This window comes from Arachis stenosperma, chromosome 5 (assembly GCF_014773155.1).
Source record: "Arachis stenosperma cultivar V10309 chromosome 5, arast.V10309.gnm1.PFL2, whole genome shotgun sequence".
NCBI lineage: Eukaryota > Viridiplantae > Streptophyta > Magnoliopsida > Fabales > Fabaceae > Arachis > Arachis stenosperma.
The window spans coordinates 6,862,218-6,877,479 of NC_080381.1; positions in this window are offsets into that span (position 1 = coordinate 6,862,218).

A 15,262-nucleotide genomic window follows, 5' to 3' on the forward strand; every position below is an offset into this window, starting at 1 on the left:
CAAAGTATTCTTTGGAACGTTGGAAAAATTAGCAGGGGTTCGTCAAATTTTAGTCCCTATTAATGAAAGAGAGGCTTTGACTTAAGATGAATGAGATGATGATGGTTGGAGAAAACCCATTGCTGAGTATATAAAAGATCCTAATATTCAAATTGATAGGAAAGTAAAGTTCAAAGTAATGAATTTTGTGTTGATGGGCGATGAGTTGTACAGAAAGGGTATTGATGGAGAACTTTCTAGATGTTTAAGTCAATCGGACAAAGATATTACTTTGGGAGAAGTTCATAGAGGTATTTGTGGTGCCCATCTGGATGGAATGAAAATGAAGTGGGTACTCCGACGAAACCAAGTTTATTAGCCTTCTATGATTTAAGATTGCATCGATTATGTGAAAGCATATCAGGAATGTCAACGACATGGGGTGATACAACAGATCCCAGCCTCCGAGTTACATTCGGTTATTAAACCATGGTCTATTCGAGGTTGGGCTTTGGATTTAATTGGAATAATATACCCACCGTCATCGAAAAATCATAAGTTTATTTTAGTGGCAATTGACTATTTTACGGAATGGGTCAAGGCTGTTCCTTTAATAGAGGTTGGGCAAAATGAAATTATAGATTTCATTGAGGAGTATATAATTCATCGATTTGCAATACCCCAAACTCTCAGTACTGACCAGGGAACTATGTTTACTGGTCAATGTATTAAGAATTTTGCAGCTTTGAAAAATAATAATATGGTTACTTCGACTCCCTATTATGCACAAACTAATGGACAAGTCGAGGCAGCAAATAAAATATTGATCAATTTGATTAAGAAGCAAATTGGTTGTAAGCCTCGAACTTAGCATGAGACTTTGAGTCAAGTATTATGGGCTTATCAAAATTCACCAAGAGATGCAACATGCACTTCTCCTTATAAGTTGGCATATGATCACGATGCAGTGTTGCCATTGGAAATTAATCTTAATACCTTAAGAGTAATGAAGTAAAATGACTTGTCAGTTGAAGATTATTGGAATACAATGTATGATGAGTTGAATGACTTGAACTTAGAACGTATTCTAGCACTTGAGAATATGATTTTGCAGAAAGATAGCATTGCTCGAATTTATAATCGTCGAGTAAAAGAGAAGTATTTTAGTATAGGGGAATGGGTATTGAAAGTTATATTGCCAATTGAAAAAAAAATCAAAATTTCTTGGTAAATGGTCCCATAATTAGGAAGGACCTTTTCAGGTGATTGACTTGTATTCTGGGAATGCGTATCAAATTAAGAATATTGATTCAGGGAACGTGATCAAGTCAATAAACGGAAAATATTTGAAACAGTATTGATGATTGGGAGATCAATACTAGAAGTATATGCATAAAACAAAGAAACAAAAGTTATACATATTAAGATTCTTAAATCAGTGGAGTATAAGGTGCCAAAAGTTCTTGAAGCTCAGAATAAAGTTGCACCCCCTCACTATCTAGGGAAGAATATGCTTCGACTTGTTCAGTCTCCTCATTCCGAGCCTTGTTGAATTGTTTATTGATTTCTTCTTGTCTTGTTTTTTCTATGCAAAACTCCTTGAAGATTTTCTGTTGCTTGTGTTGCACCGCAGCCAAGGGTTCAGCCAATGCAGTTTTTCTTTTTCGAATTCTGTCTAGCTCTTGTCCATTACGGGCTAGTTCTGTCTCAAGTTCCTCTTCTCGTTTGTTGAAATAGGCTTGAGCACTAATAGCTTGAGTAATTCTCAAATCATACTCCTTACGTGATTGCTTCATTGACAGACGAGGTGTTTCAATCTTTTCCGATTCGGTTCTGAATTTGACCACTTTATCTTTGGTCTCTTGCAACTTATCTTGAATGATGATGCAACTGTTCGAGACCTTTATAAACCTTTTCATTAGGGAAGAAAATTGAGGAATGACTTGGAATTCGAAAGAAGAGCTCAGAATCTCAGATAGAAGAGAATTCAAGTTTGGCTGACTGGTCCATTCAGTGAGGGGATATGTCAGGAGCCTCAAAATGGTGGTTAATTGTTGAAAATCATGTTGGCTAAGCTTAGTGGAAAGACTAGATGTGGAATGGTCATCAATGGCTGAGTTCGAGATAGGAACTTCATCCTCTTGAGCAATCTTTGTGAGAACAACCATAAGTTTAACCAGATCAGAATCAGAGGGTTTAAAAGTGACATCAGGAATTTCAATTGATGGCTCAGGGTCATATGAAGAAGCAAGTTCAATGGTCTTTTCTGGGTTAGTATTTTTTGGGTAAACTAACGTCTTCAATTTCTTGAATGGGTGAATCAAGGGCTTGTGCAATAGGTGATTTAAGGAGTGCATCAGTATTAACTGGAGAAGGAAGATTCTCAATGGTTGGTCCTTATGAAAATTGAAGGTGTTCTTGAGTTAAATCGACTAAGGGTGGTACTTCAGTCATAGATGGAAGGATGATTTGTATAGGCTCGGTTGAGATCACAGTTTGAGCAGAAGAGTGAGATCCTTGTGGCTCTGGTCTTAGTTGGTTATCTTGATTCTTCGATTTGGGGATGAAAGAAGAAGAGGAAACAGATTGAGCGACCTTTTTAGCTTGAAATTTTAAGGTGTTTATGAGATAAATAATTAATGTTTATGTGAGAAATATGAAAGCAATAAAAGCATACATGAATAGATTTACTTCGAATGAGATTAAGGAATGTGGCAGCTATTTGAGGAATCCTCTGAATCTGACTCATTCGAAGAAGCAAATATGTTTGTTTGAGTCTCACTATCATCAGAAGAGTTCTCACTTGACGAGTGAATCTGACAATAATTAAAAATTTAAAAAATAAGGAATGCTTGAACAAGTATGGTAAAAGAGATGTAGAAATGTTTGATTGAAGGTTTACCTTTTTAGAGACTTTCGTGGAAACCTTTTGGATTTTTTTTGGTTGTTTTTGTTGTGCTGCAGCTTTGATTTTTCTTTTCAAATTCCTTTTTGGGGAGCTTTCGGCAGCAGGGACAATTTTTATCGATGAGCTTTTGATTTGGTTGAAGGTGCGATTGAATTGAGAATAATACCCAGTCCACCATTCGGCAAAAGATTTGGTAATATATGAACTACGCTCATAAAGAAGATGAGTATAGTTATTGCTGTGTTGTTGGTTGGTTGAAAGGCAATAATCAATGTCTTTTTTCAAGGTAAACTCGATATGACAAAGGGCATGGTCATTTCCAGGAATGGGAATAAGAATGGCTTGAGAGAAACCCAGTTGTCTAACAATATAATGAGGAGCATAAAGAATTGTCATGAATTGTTCTTTTTTGTATTGAGGTAATCCAATTGGAATTACCAGAATGGCAAGGAAATTTGCCCAAGTTTTGTTGGCAATTTCATTCTCTTTGTCATCAAAAGAAAAGAGAAGGCGTTCGAGCCATTAGAAACCACGGTTTTGACACAAGAAAGGAGTAAAGTTCAAGTCATTATTATTGAAACTTTTGCAGAAGTAGTGGAAGAGAGAGAAGACATCCAGAATAAATCTTCGATCGAATTGGCATTCTCAAAATTGGGTTGAGCAGGGGCCAATCGAAATTCTTTGATGTGTTATTTTTCTGAAGCTCTGTCTCCATCCTGTTGCATGTACTTCTCGAACACAACACTTAACCAAAGTTCGAGGAGCCAAAAGGGGCCTCCCACATTAATCGATGAATTAGTTCGGAGACAGTCAACCAGGTGGCCAAGTTCATCAAACAAGTGCCCCAAAACCAATTTGGGCAAATTAAATCTGTGGCCTTCATGCAAAACGGTAGCCAGAGAGAAACAATTTCTGCATTTGGACACTGCTTGAGCATAAAACAATTGCATTTAACCAATAATACAAGAAAGCAACATTTTCTTCGCCAGTCACAGGATCATTTCTATGCCCCAGCAATGTTTTGATTCGGTTGTATATTGAAAGTTAATTCTGGAAAATTTATTGGAAGTCCAATGATGGTAGCCACATCGAGTAAAGAAGGTCCCACCATCTCATAGGGGAGATGAAAATTGTTGGTTGTTTTGTTCTAAAAGCTCATAGCTGCTCTAATCATTCAATGGTGGGTAGTAGGAGAGAAATGAAAAAGTCGGAGGAGGTCATGAATGCCAAGGGCCCTCCAAGTGTTACTTTTTACCGATTTGAGATGCTTGTGCCAGGCTCGAATGTCAGTCCCTCGAGGAGTAATGGGTTATTCCTAAAGGATTTCTTGTGTTCGATAAAAGGAGTAACGAGAAGGTATTGTTTGATGAGAAAATCTTCACCTTCAGTGTTAGGGAAGAAATTAAGCCGTTTATTGGCACTCTCTAGGGTTTGGATGGGGCCAATAAAATAGCTTGTCTCATCGTCAATGGTGAATGAGATGAGAATCCTTTGATCATCAGGTTGAGGATGGGGGTCTTCAATGATATCATCATTGATTTGGTTGAGTACCTGTAGAGTTGGTGGTTCTTGAGCTTGAGCCACAAGACCTTTGCCCTTGTCTCGGGCAGTGGGAGCATCGTGAGTTAAAGAAGAAGCCATTGATGTATGAAAGTGAAAGGTTGGTGATGGTGAAGTATAGTAACAAACGGGTGGTGCAGAGAATTCGGAGGAAAAGAGGAGATGAAGTTTTGAGGATAGAAGTGTAGAAGGTGAAGTGATGGTAAGAAATTCTCTTTCAATAAGTAAAAGTTACTTTTTGCCATTTCGTATGAGGAAGTTCAAAAATTTGAAATTGGAGTAATTTCTTAGGGAAGATGAATTGGTGGAGAGAGAAGTTAAAAAGATAATGAAAAACGTGTCAAATGGGTGTGAGTAAATGAAGGAGAGTAAATTTTCATTTATGATTAATTAATGCTTTATGATGAGAGCATATTAGGATTAAGTGTTTTTCTCAAGATGATATTAAGGATAACACATTAATCCTAGGGGACAATTTGTTGATCGAAAATAATTTATTTAAAAAATAAGAGGATTCGAAGAACCAATAAGTGTGCGTTTGTGAAGGAAAGATAACATTAGAAGGGATGGCAAGGAAGTTCGAGTAGGAATTTGTTATGATTGGATAGCAAGCTGATCGAGATGCTGAATCGAAGGACCAAAGGTTCGAGAGTTGTTTCTATCAACATTACTTTCTGTCCAGTAAAAGGCAGGAACGGTTACCTATGGATTAATTAATATGGGAGTTACACTTTAATTTGATTGGTTATGAATTTTTATAAATAGAAGAAGGTTCGAAGGTACAGTGGTTGAAAATTTGCTCCAGAAATCACTCACGCACACTCACATCCCAACAAATTTCTAGGTCTGCTTCGACTCAAATTTCTGTAGGGTTCCTTCCACTTGTTTTATGTTTTATTTATACTTTTCTGCAAAATTTTACTTTTATTCCAAATTTATCTTTCAAGTAACATTTAAAATTTTTGTTCAATTTACATTTTCAGTTCTTTTATTTTCGTATCCAAAGTTTTTTGAATTAATCGAAAGCATTTTATTGTCCTATTTAAATTCAATACAATCCTTTTACGATTTAAGCAATTTATTTTTAAAGTTTTTATTTATTGTTTTCAGACTTTCTTATTGATTTTGTTCAACTAAAAGGTCTTTGATGCACTTTGAGAAAACTAGTACTCGTAAAAAAGAATAAATTTCATTCCCAGACGATTAGAAACCACCTTCAATTTACTAAAAATCGACAAAACACCTATATGAATTCATTAATTAATAATTATTGGTTGATTATATATTCATCAAACTACTCCACTCTCTATAACTAATTACAGATTTTTGGAACACCTCCTTTGCACCCCTTTTTTTGTTGAAAATCTGTCCGTTCCTCTATAGCCACACGTTCCAAATAACCGAAAAAAAAACCATATGAGCCACTTGTTGCGCTCTCCCTTCTTGTTAGCAACACCTGTCCAACTCTCAAAGTGTTCTTTTAGTGAACCCGAAATAGACCACAATCTTCCAAAGTCAGATAGCCATTGACACCACACATTCCAAGTAAACTCATAGCCCTAAAACAAGTGGTGAATATGTTCAATGTCTTTTTTACACAAAACGCATATGTTATCACCATGACTAATAATGACCAACCTATGCAGTCTTTCTTTTGTATTTACTCTTCCTATCGAAATAAACCAAATAAATAATTCCACTCGTGGTGGAACCAAACCTTTCCAAATGGTTCTGGTAAAGTTGTAATTGGTCATTTCCTCCGGGAGGGTTTCTGACTACATCACCTGCACAAAAGAGTTAATTGAAAATATACCTTCCTTGTCGAACTTCCAAATAACTCTGTCTTACTTATCATATGCTAGCTTAATAGGCCTCAGAGTCTCATGCAATTGATCCACTAATTCCATCTCACATTGGTATAACTCTCGCTTCCACTGGAAGTTCCAGATCCATTCTAGCCCATCCCAAAACCCACAATCCCCTATGACAGATCCTTTTTGGTTTAAACAGAGAAAAGCCTCGGAAAAATCATCTTTAACGAACCACTTTGTAGCCAAACATCCTCCCAGAATCGAGTCCTCTTTCCGTCACCCACCTACATAGATAACCCTGCAATCATTTTATCTCTCACATTACTATCCCTAATCTATAGCTGACAGATATCCTTCCATGGACCCCCTTTAGTAGGTAATGTCTGAGCCGATAACATCATATTTGGGTTCAAGTCATAGCAAGAGAACACGACCTTCTTCCACAATGGGCACTCTTCTCTTGAAAACTGCCACCACCACTTGAATAGAAGTGCAGTATTTCTAATTACAGCATCACCTACCCCCAACCCACCCTCCTTTTTGGGGGCTTGAACCACTTTCCACTTAACTAGTGCCAACCCATTTTTACCTTCCTCCTTGCTCCACAGTAACCTCCTCTGCAGCGATATCAACTTTGCTGCCACTACCTTCGGCATCTTATACAGGCTCAAGTAGTACACCGGCAAGCTATTTAATACATATTTAATAAGATCAAGCTTACTGATAAACCACAATATTATGGTTTATCTTGTATTGAATTTGGTGGATTTTATCAACTTTTCTCATATTTATTCACTAAAATAACATGGTTTTGTAAATTTTCCCTAATTTGTACTTAAGAGTAAAAACATGCTTTTTAGGCCCTTTAATTTGCTAAATTTAATTCACTTTTCTCCCATTCGATGCCTTGTGTTTGAGTGATTTAAGATTTTGAAGGCAAGAATGGCTTGAAAGAAATGGAAGAAAAGCATGCAAAGTAGAGAATTCGTGAAGAAACTAGGATTTGCATAAATCTGTCATGCGACGCGTATATGTGGCCCATGCGTATACGTGGGGAAAAAATCTTCCAGGAAACGCGTATACATGGCCCACGCATATGCATGGGAGGAAATCTGTCAGGTGACGCATATACGTGACCCACGCATACGCGTGACAAGCAGCACATGACCTCATTAATGAAAAACGCTGGGGGCGATTTCTAGGGTTGCTGAAGCCCAATCCAACTCATTTCTAAAGCTATATGATGCAGAATTCAAGAGAGAATAAAAGGAGAGCAATTAGAAGTAGAGTAGGAATATGCTTTAGGTCATATTCTAGAGAGAGAAGCTCTCTCTTCTCTCTAGAATTATGGTAGATTAGGTTAAATTTCTCTTAGATTTATGCTTTAATTCTTGTTTTTATTTTTTATTTTTTTGTAATTTATTGTTCTTGCATCTTTACTCTTTATTTGCTATTTCCTTTATTTCTCTTAGTTTAATTTGCTATTCCCTTTATTTTGTTCCTTTATGTTCATGACTCTTGTTAGTTTTAATTTTCTTTAATGCAATTCATGTTTTATGTTTCTTCTTGTTTAATTTAGTTGTTATTATTGTTTTCTTGCAATTGGTAGTTGTAGAATTTATATTTCTTGTCATTTTAATATTCTTTCCTTTTATGCCTTCCAAGTGTTTGATAAAATGTTTGGTTAGATTTTAGAGTAAATTTTGGTACTCTTGGCTAGTGATTGAGGATTTTGGAACCTTGAGATCATTGATGTCCAGTTTCATTGGCAATTTAGGGTTGTTAGTGGTTCTAGGACCAACTATATCCACTTGACTTAATCCTCCGATGTTAGAGGCCAACTAAGTAGAATTAACTCTTTGTAATCACCATGTTGTGGTCAATAGTCTAAAATAGGATACCTTGACTCTTAATCCTTGCCTTGAGTAGCTTTTAACTTTAATAATTTCTTAGTTGTTAGCTTTATTTTCTTGTTTATCAAATTCAAAACCCAAAAATATATAATCCCATAACCAATAATATGCACACTTCCCTGCAATTCCTTGAGAAACGACGCGAGGTTTAAATACTCTCGATTTTTATTGGGTTTGTACTTGTGACAAACAAGTTAAACTTTGATTGAAGGATAATTCGTTAGTTTGGACTATGCTTGTAACGAGATTTATTTTGTTAAAATTCTTAACCGACATTTATCATCCACCACTTACCCGCTTTATTGAGCACTTTTGCCTTCCACAAGCTGAACTTCTCCTCAACCTTATCAATTATCGGTTTCCAAGTCCTTACCAATCTTGGGTTCACTCCTAAAGAAATGCCAAGATATCTGACTGGAAGGCTGTCCTCATTGCATCCTAATAAGTTGTACATGTTGTGAGTTCACTACTGTTCGCAGTTGATTGGGATTAAACTTGATTTATCAAAGTTAATAGATAACCCTAACATCATCTCAAAGCACCTTAGCAACCTGGCATAGTTTCTGATGGTCTCCTCCTCTGGTGGACAGAACAAAATAATGTCATCTGCAAACTGTAGGTGTGATAACTCTATATTGTCCTTTTTCCAACCAGTAGCGACAAAATATGTTTGTTCCTGACTACCTCCCATATCATCCTATGCAGGACATCTACAACCAGAACAAACAAAAATGGAGATAGAGGATCACCTTGTCTCAATCCCCTCTCCATCTTAAAAGGTTTAGATGGTGAGCCATTTATCAGGATCGACATCGACGTTATACCAACACACTCCTTCACCCATGCTCTCCATCTCCAACTAAAGCCCATCTTCTGTAGGACAATATCCACAAAACTCCGTTTCACCCGGTCATAAGCCTTCTGAAAGTCTAATTTAATTATTGTCGCTTTCTTCTTTCTCATCTTTAACCAGTGTACTGTTTCGCATGCAATAAGAGCCCCATCATGTATTTTCCGACCCTTCACAAATGCGCTATGAGTCTCCCCAACTAGACCTGGCATGGCCGATCTCATCCTCCTAACCATCACTTTGGAGATTACCTTGTAAACACAACCTACCATGCTGATCGGCCAAAGGTCCTTGATCTCCTTGGCTCCGGTGAACTTCAGTGCAAGGGCCACCCAAGTAATATTGGAATCAAAAGATAGTCTTGACGATCGAAAAAAATCCAGAACAACTGTCATGAACTTTGTGCCAATCTCATCCCAGCACTTCTTCATGAAATTCATGTTATACCCATCACTTCCTGGAGCCTTGGATGATTTACAATCTCAAACAGCTTCTCTAATCTCCTCCATTGTTGGTATTCTCTCCAGAGCTATCGAATCTTCTTTATCAATCCGATTTACCAGACCGTTCCTAAAACCCGCAACCGAAGATCTCTCCTGGTGATACAAATATTTATAAAAATCTCTGATAGCAATCTTGATCCGAGCTTGATTTTTTATCAACCTTCCGTTAATTACCAGAGCATCAAGTCTATTGTTCCTTCTTCTTGCTGATGCCAAATTATGGAAGTACCTAGTGTTCTTATCCATATTCTTTGCATGTGGTGCACGAAATTGTGATCACACTTTTCACAACTCCGCACAACTAACCAGCAAGTGGACTGGGTCGTCCAAGTAATATCTTACGTGAGTAAGGGTCGATCCCATGGAGATTGATGGCTTGAAGAAAACTATGGGCATCCTGTAAATTTCAGTCAGGCGGATTCAAATGGTTATGAGGTTTTGATAATTAAAAGATAAATAAAACATAAAATAAAATAAAGATACTTATGTAATTCATTGGTGGGAATTTCAGATAAGCCTTTGGAGATGCTTCGTTGCTCCTGAACCTTTGCTTTCCTATTGTTTTCATCCAATCATGCGTGCTCCCTTCCATGGCAAGCTGTATGATCCTCTCAATGAAAATGGTCCTCTACGGTTTCTGTACGGCTAATCAACTGTCACATTTTTCGTCTCGGATGAAAAATACCAGGCACAGCTACCGCATGGCTAATCATCTGTCGGTTCTCACTTATGTCGGAATAGGATCCCTTGATCCTTTTGCACACTGTCACTGCGCCCAACAGTCGTGAGTTTGAAACTCTTCATAGTCATCCCTTCCCAGATCCTACTCGGAATATCATAGACAAGGTTTAGACTTTTCGGATATCAAGAATGCTGCCTATTGATTCTAGCCTATACCACAAAGGTTCTAATCTTAGATTCGGATGCTCTATTGTCAGGAGAGACGATACGAATTGCGGATCAGAGACCCAAGAGAATATACTCCGGCTGGCATCCAATGACTACGTTGAACATCATGTAGACTGCTTTGTGGTTGTCAGGCACGCGGATCTTGGCTAAACGAGTACTGAAGATAGTGGGTGATTGTCACGGGTCACCCCTTCAGTCTGACTTAATTGAATTAAGTACAAGAATATATCTTAGAGAAGAAGTAGGCGTGAATTAAAGGAAAAACAATAGTACTTGCATTAATTCATGAGGAATAGCAGAGCTCCTCACCTTAATCTATGAGGTGTAGAAACTCCATGCCCTTTGATTTTCGATCATATGCTCTTCTCTTTCCAGAGCCTTTCCACCACTGAGCCCCTGTTGCCCAGAGCCAATATCCACACCTGCCCCATTATCGCCACTGCCCTCATCTAGCCTTGCACCAGACAGAGTCACACCGTCTTCTAGTACTTTGTCACCGTCTTCACAGATCCCATCCTTGCTGCCTACAATCTCATTCTCCAGCGCTGACTCCATCTCCTTGATGTCTCCTTCGAGCCCAACTATCTTGGAGGAACCGAACCTGACATCGTCTGCGAAGAGTTTACTGAGGGCGTTTGGAGGCGGCCCATTGATTCCATAACAGCCCCGCGGTTCCCTGCCTCAACACCTACAGCTGCACCTACAACGCCGTGCTCAACCCAACAGCGTTTTTGCTTGTCAGCTCGAAGGTCGCCCTTGCCTTGTGGTCCAGACGCGCCACCAGCATCCAGGTTCACCTCTGCAGCAGCGCACAACCTAGAAGAAGGAGGGAACCCATTCGGATGGAGCCCAACCCGACCCGAACGCATGAACAAGGCTTCCGTTGCCTCGTCAACGTGAAATAGGCCGGCGGTAGATGAGGAGCAGCCCATTGTCCTTCCTTTTTCACATGTGCCAACCATTTGCTTATTGGGCCAACACTTAAGACCGTTTTAGTCATATATTTTCCTCCAACAGCAACCCTTATTCATCCCATTAAAACCATAATCCCAACACACCGTTTTTTCAGATTCAGCATCAATAACCAAATTATGATATCCCTTGAAATCAACGATTCCCTTTATAACAGCATCCTCTTTTACTCTTGAAATTTTAAAGTCAATTAAATTGCAATAACTCCATTCATTCAAAATATTCTCAGGAATTATCAATCTACCCTTGTCAGCTTCTTTCTCCCTTGGCATTGCCATCACCCCATCAACCACCGGATCTTTGTTTGCCGCTAGCGCTATCGAGCTCAAACTGCTTGTACCCAAAATCTCACGCTTTTGGGGGTTCAGATTTATTAACGTCCTCAAACTTACATTGCATTCCATAACTCTCGTGTCCAACCTCTTTAACTAGGACGTCAAATCCACTAGTACCAACTGTGATGTGAATCCACTCGTTGATACTATCCATAATACAATTGTCAATCTGTACCTGTCATACACTAAAGGAGAGGCATGATTTCGTGGCTTCATCACACCCAACAACCTCTCCCCATTGACTTCCTATCAGCTTGAACGTCTCCCCTGACCACGTATGCAGAGGAACACCAAAGCACTCCAGCCATATCCTTCGAGTTTCACTATGCTCCTCCTCAGCTCATCTCCATACGCTATGAAAAACTTCAAGATATTGTTCGTTTTAAACGTGTAGGCTTCTTCAGCACTTAATATAATATCAAAAGTCAGGAGCGCTTTGTATGCTCCTAGTTCTCGTACTTCCACGACTCGCGGTAAATTCTTGCTAATCATGGCCTTCAGGGACTTATAGTCAATAGCTTTGGTCGTACCGCTTATTAGACTACTCTGTAGCCCGACCAGATTCTCTTTTGCCACAGGTACTTTCATCTTCTTCGTCCACCTATTGCCATGGGGTCTCCCTTTTTTACTTCTTTCCTCAACTCTTTCACAATTCTCCTTGGAACCCTTTGGTTACCCTCAAGTTGAGGTTGGACCTTATTCTCATGTTGAGGTTGGACCTTAACCGTATTCTGGACGCCAGCTGCCTTATGGTGTCTTTTAATATACGTCACTTCATTCGTACGTCAATACCGAGTTTTTCCTATCGAAACAACCTTACCTCGTAACCTCATTCTATTCATTTTCGTAATAGTCTTCATAACTCCACCCTTTGTTGTATACCGGATGAACGCAAAGATGTATGTTTTTCCATTTTTTTCGTTATAAGTAGATATCATTTATGTGTCCAGTCCAGTTGAATAATTGATACAACTCCTTCTTCAATATATCTGCAAAAAGATGTTCTACAAAAATAGATAACGACTCGTTTTCCAACCGATAGTACTCTTTTCGATTCCAAACCCTAGAATCTCTACTCAAGTGCTTAGTTCTATCTCTCCCAATGTTTTTCACCCTCTCTCGCGCGCTCTCTCTAGCTCTCATTATGTCGTATTGGTCTAGGTTGACCTGTTCACTCCAAGAAATCCTCCACAATCCTAACCTTACTTTTAAAATTCAAAAGCACTTATCATCTTTCAAATATGATAAGATAAACAATCCTATAAGAGGGAATCCGACCACCCCTTACAAGGTATGATTAAATTCACTCCAGACTCTAATATTTAATCGCTATTTTTCTAACTTTTTGGTTTGAGACTTTGAGCATCGGAGTGTCAGGTACCACTCTACACTGTTCCAAGAGCTCGCAAGATCCATCGGCTGGTCTCAACAAGTCAACGGGTTTTTGATCCTCACCCTCGTCAGGTACAAGGTACAGGTTATATCTTATACAAAAGTGTACAAATCTAACATTATAAAAAGAAAGAACCAAAGAATAGATATTCAAAAAAATTTAATTTCTTATTACTTCATATTAAAATCAGCTGATATAAAGGGGAAACAATGATGATAATATAAGTGCCAGTGGTACAGGAGCCTGGCCGGAAATAAATTCTTGGTTTTGGTATATATACACACACATACCCTGTTAGATCTGAATGACAATCAGAAACAGAGTGTTGATACATATGATATATATGTATGTATATATGTTGGTAAGAGATTAATTAAGCAAGCTTATGAATTCCAGTTTTTCATATCGCCCCCACCGCCCATATACCAGTTTGCAGTAGTGGGTGCTGATGCAACATTAATGTCTATGGCTGATGATGACGACAACAATCGATTTTGATGATGATGATGGGGATGGGGATGGGACTGAGGCTTGAACTCAGGTGCACCGGTGAGCTCCTGAACGAGATCTCGGAAGTTCATGGGGTGAACGTTATATACTTTGACGGGCGTTGGTGGTGGTGGTGCCACGGGAGCCTTCTTGGGCTTTGTTTGCGCCTTCCTCATCACTTGATGAATAGAATTGGACGAAGAATAATAAGAGTTGTTGGAATAAGCTTCCATGGTTCTTAATTCCTTCTGTGTAAGATTAAAATAATAGTTAAGATCTGGCTAGTAGATGTAATTAGGAGTAGTGTATGTGCTGAATTTAAGTATTTATAGATTGTTGTGTGAAGAAAGAAATATAATTAAGTAATAGTTGAGAGAATAAATGAATAATGAAAACGTGCATGTATGTATGTAATGTATGATGTATGTGATTGTCAATAAAAGCCAACGGCATGAGTGAGTGGGACATAGACAACTAGCTAGAAGAAGCATATATCATATCATATTATGTGATGTATGACGTCCGTGGTTTTTGTCTACATACCGTCGGCGGAATAGTATATTCATGCATGTGTAACAAATGACATAATGCAAAACCATTTTCTCTTTCTGGTCAAAATACAAGATAAGATTATCAGTATTCTTTTTATTCTCTTATGTAATAAAATATCCCTCTAATTTGTCTTATTGCAACTTATTTATACAGAAACAGTTTATTTTGAGTCATCTCATAAGCATTGACATCTTACTTATTAATTTGATCTTAGTATAATTTATGAAGTTAATATTTATTTGATATACTGTGTTAATTTTGAAATAATAATATTTGAAAGATAGTAAAAATTAATGTTATAGAAAATAAAAATTAGTTTCTAGCATGACCAATTTTGGAAATAGCCAGCCGCCTCGGGTTTCTTGTCACACTCGAAGGGGACTTCCATCACCAACAAGCCCGTTTTAATAATTACTACTTTAATTTGCGCACTAAATGTCAAATGATATCTTAATTTGACCAAATTCAATTGCATGAACAATGGACGCACGACTTTTACGAACATATGTCTTTAATGAAGTCCTTTCTCCATTCCATTGTAACAAAGTCTATTTCAAGTTTGCCTGCTCCTTTCCTTTTTTATTTGATTTATTAAAAAAAAATAAGTTGCTCCTATTGTTAGTTGTCTCAACTCTGAACTGTGCTAACTGTTAGAGATCGGGAGATGAATATTTGGTCGACACATTTTTTAAAATAAATTATCCATGAATCAAATCACTAATGATCTGACACTTGGGGATTACATTCACCGCCTCTCTGTGAATCAAATTCTACCTTCGCTGCTTAGTCTTGTTCATATTACAGCAGACGCAAGAAAATAGTAGTTAACATCATAATAAGACCAATTATTTTTCAAACAATATAGTTTTATGAATAAATATTAATGAAAAAGTATATAGAACCAAAAGTGACTAACCAAAAAATAAATAAAATCATATTAATTTTAATTAATTTAATTTTATTTAATTTTCAATATTGTTATTAATTGTCATGCTAATTAAAATTATCCCTTGACTAATATGTTTCAAAAACTACTCCTAAGATCACGGAGTAGAAAATCAAGTCCAATTCAAACTTCCTCTTTCCTT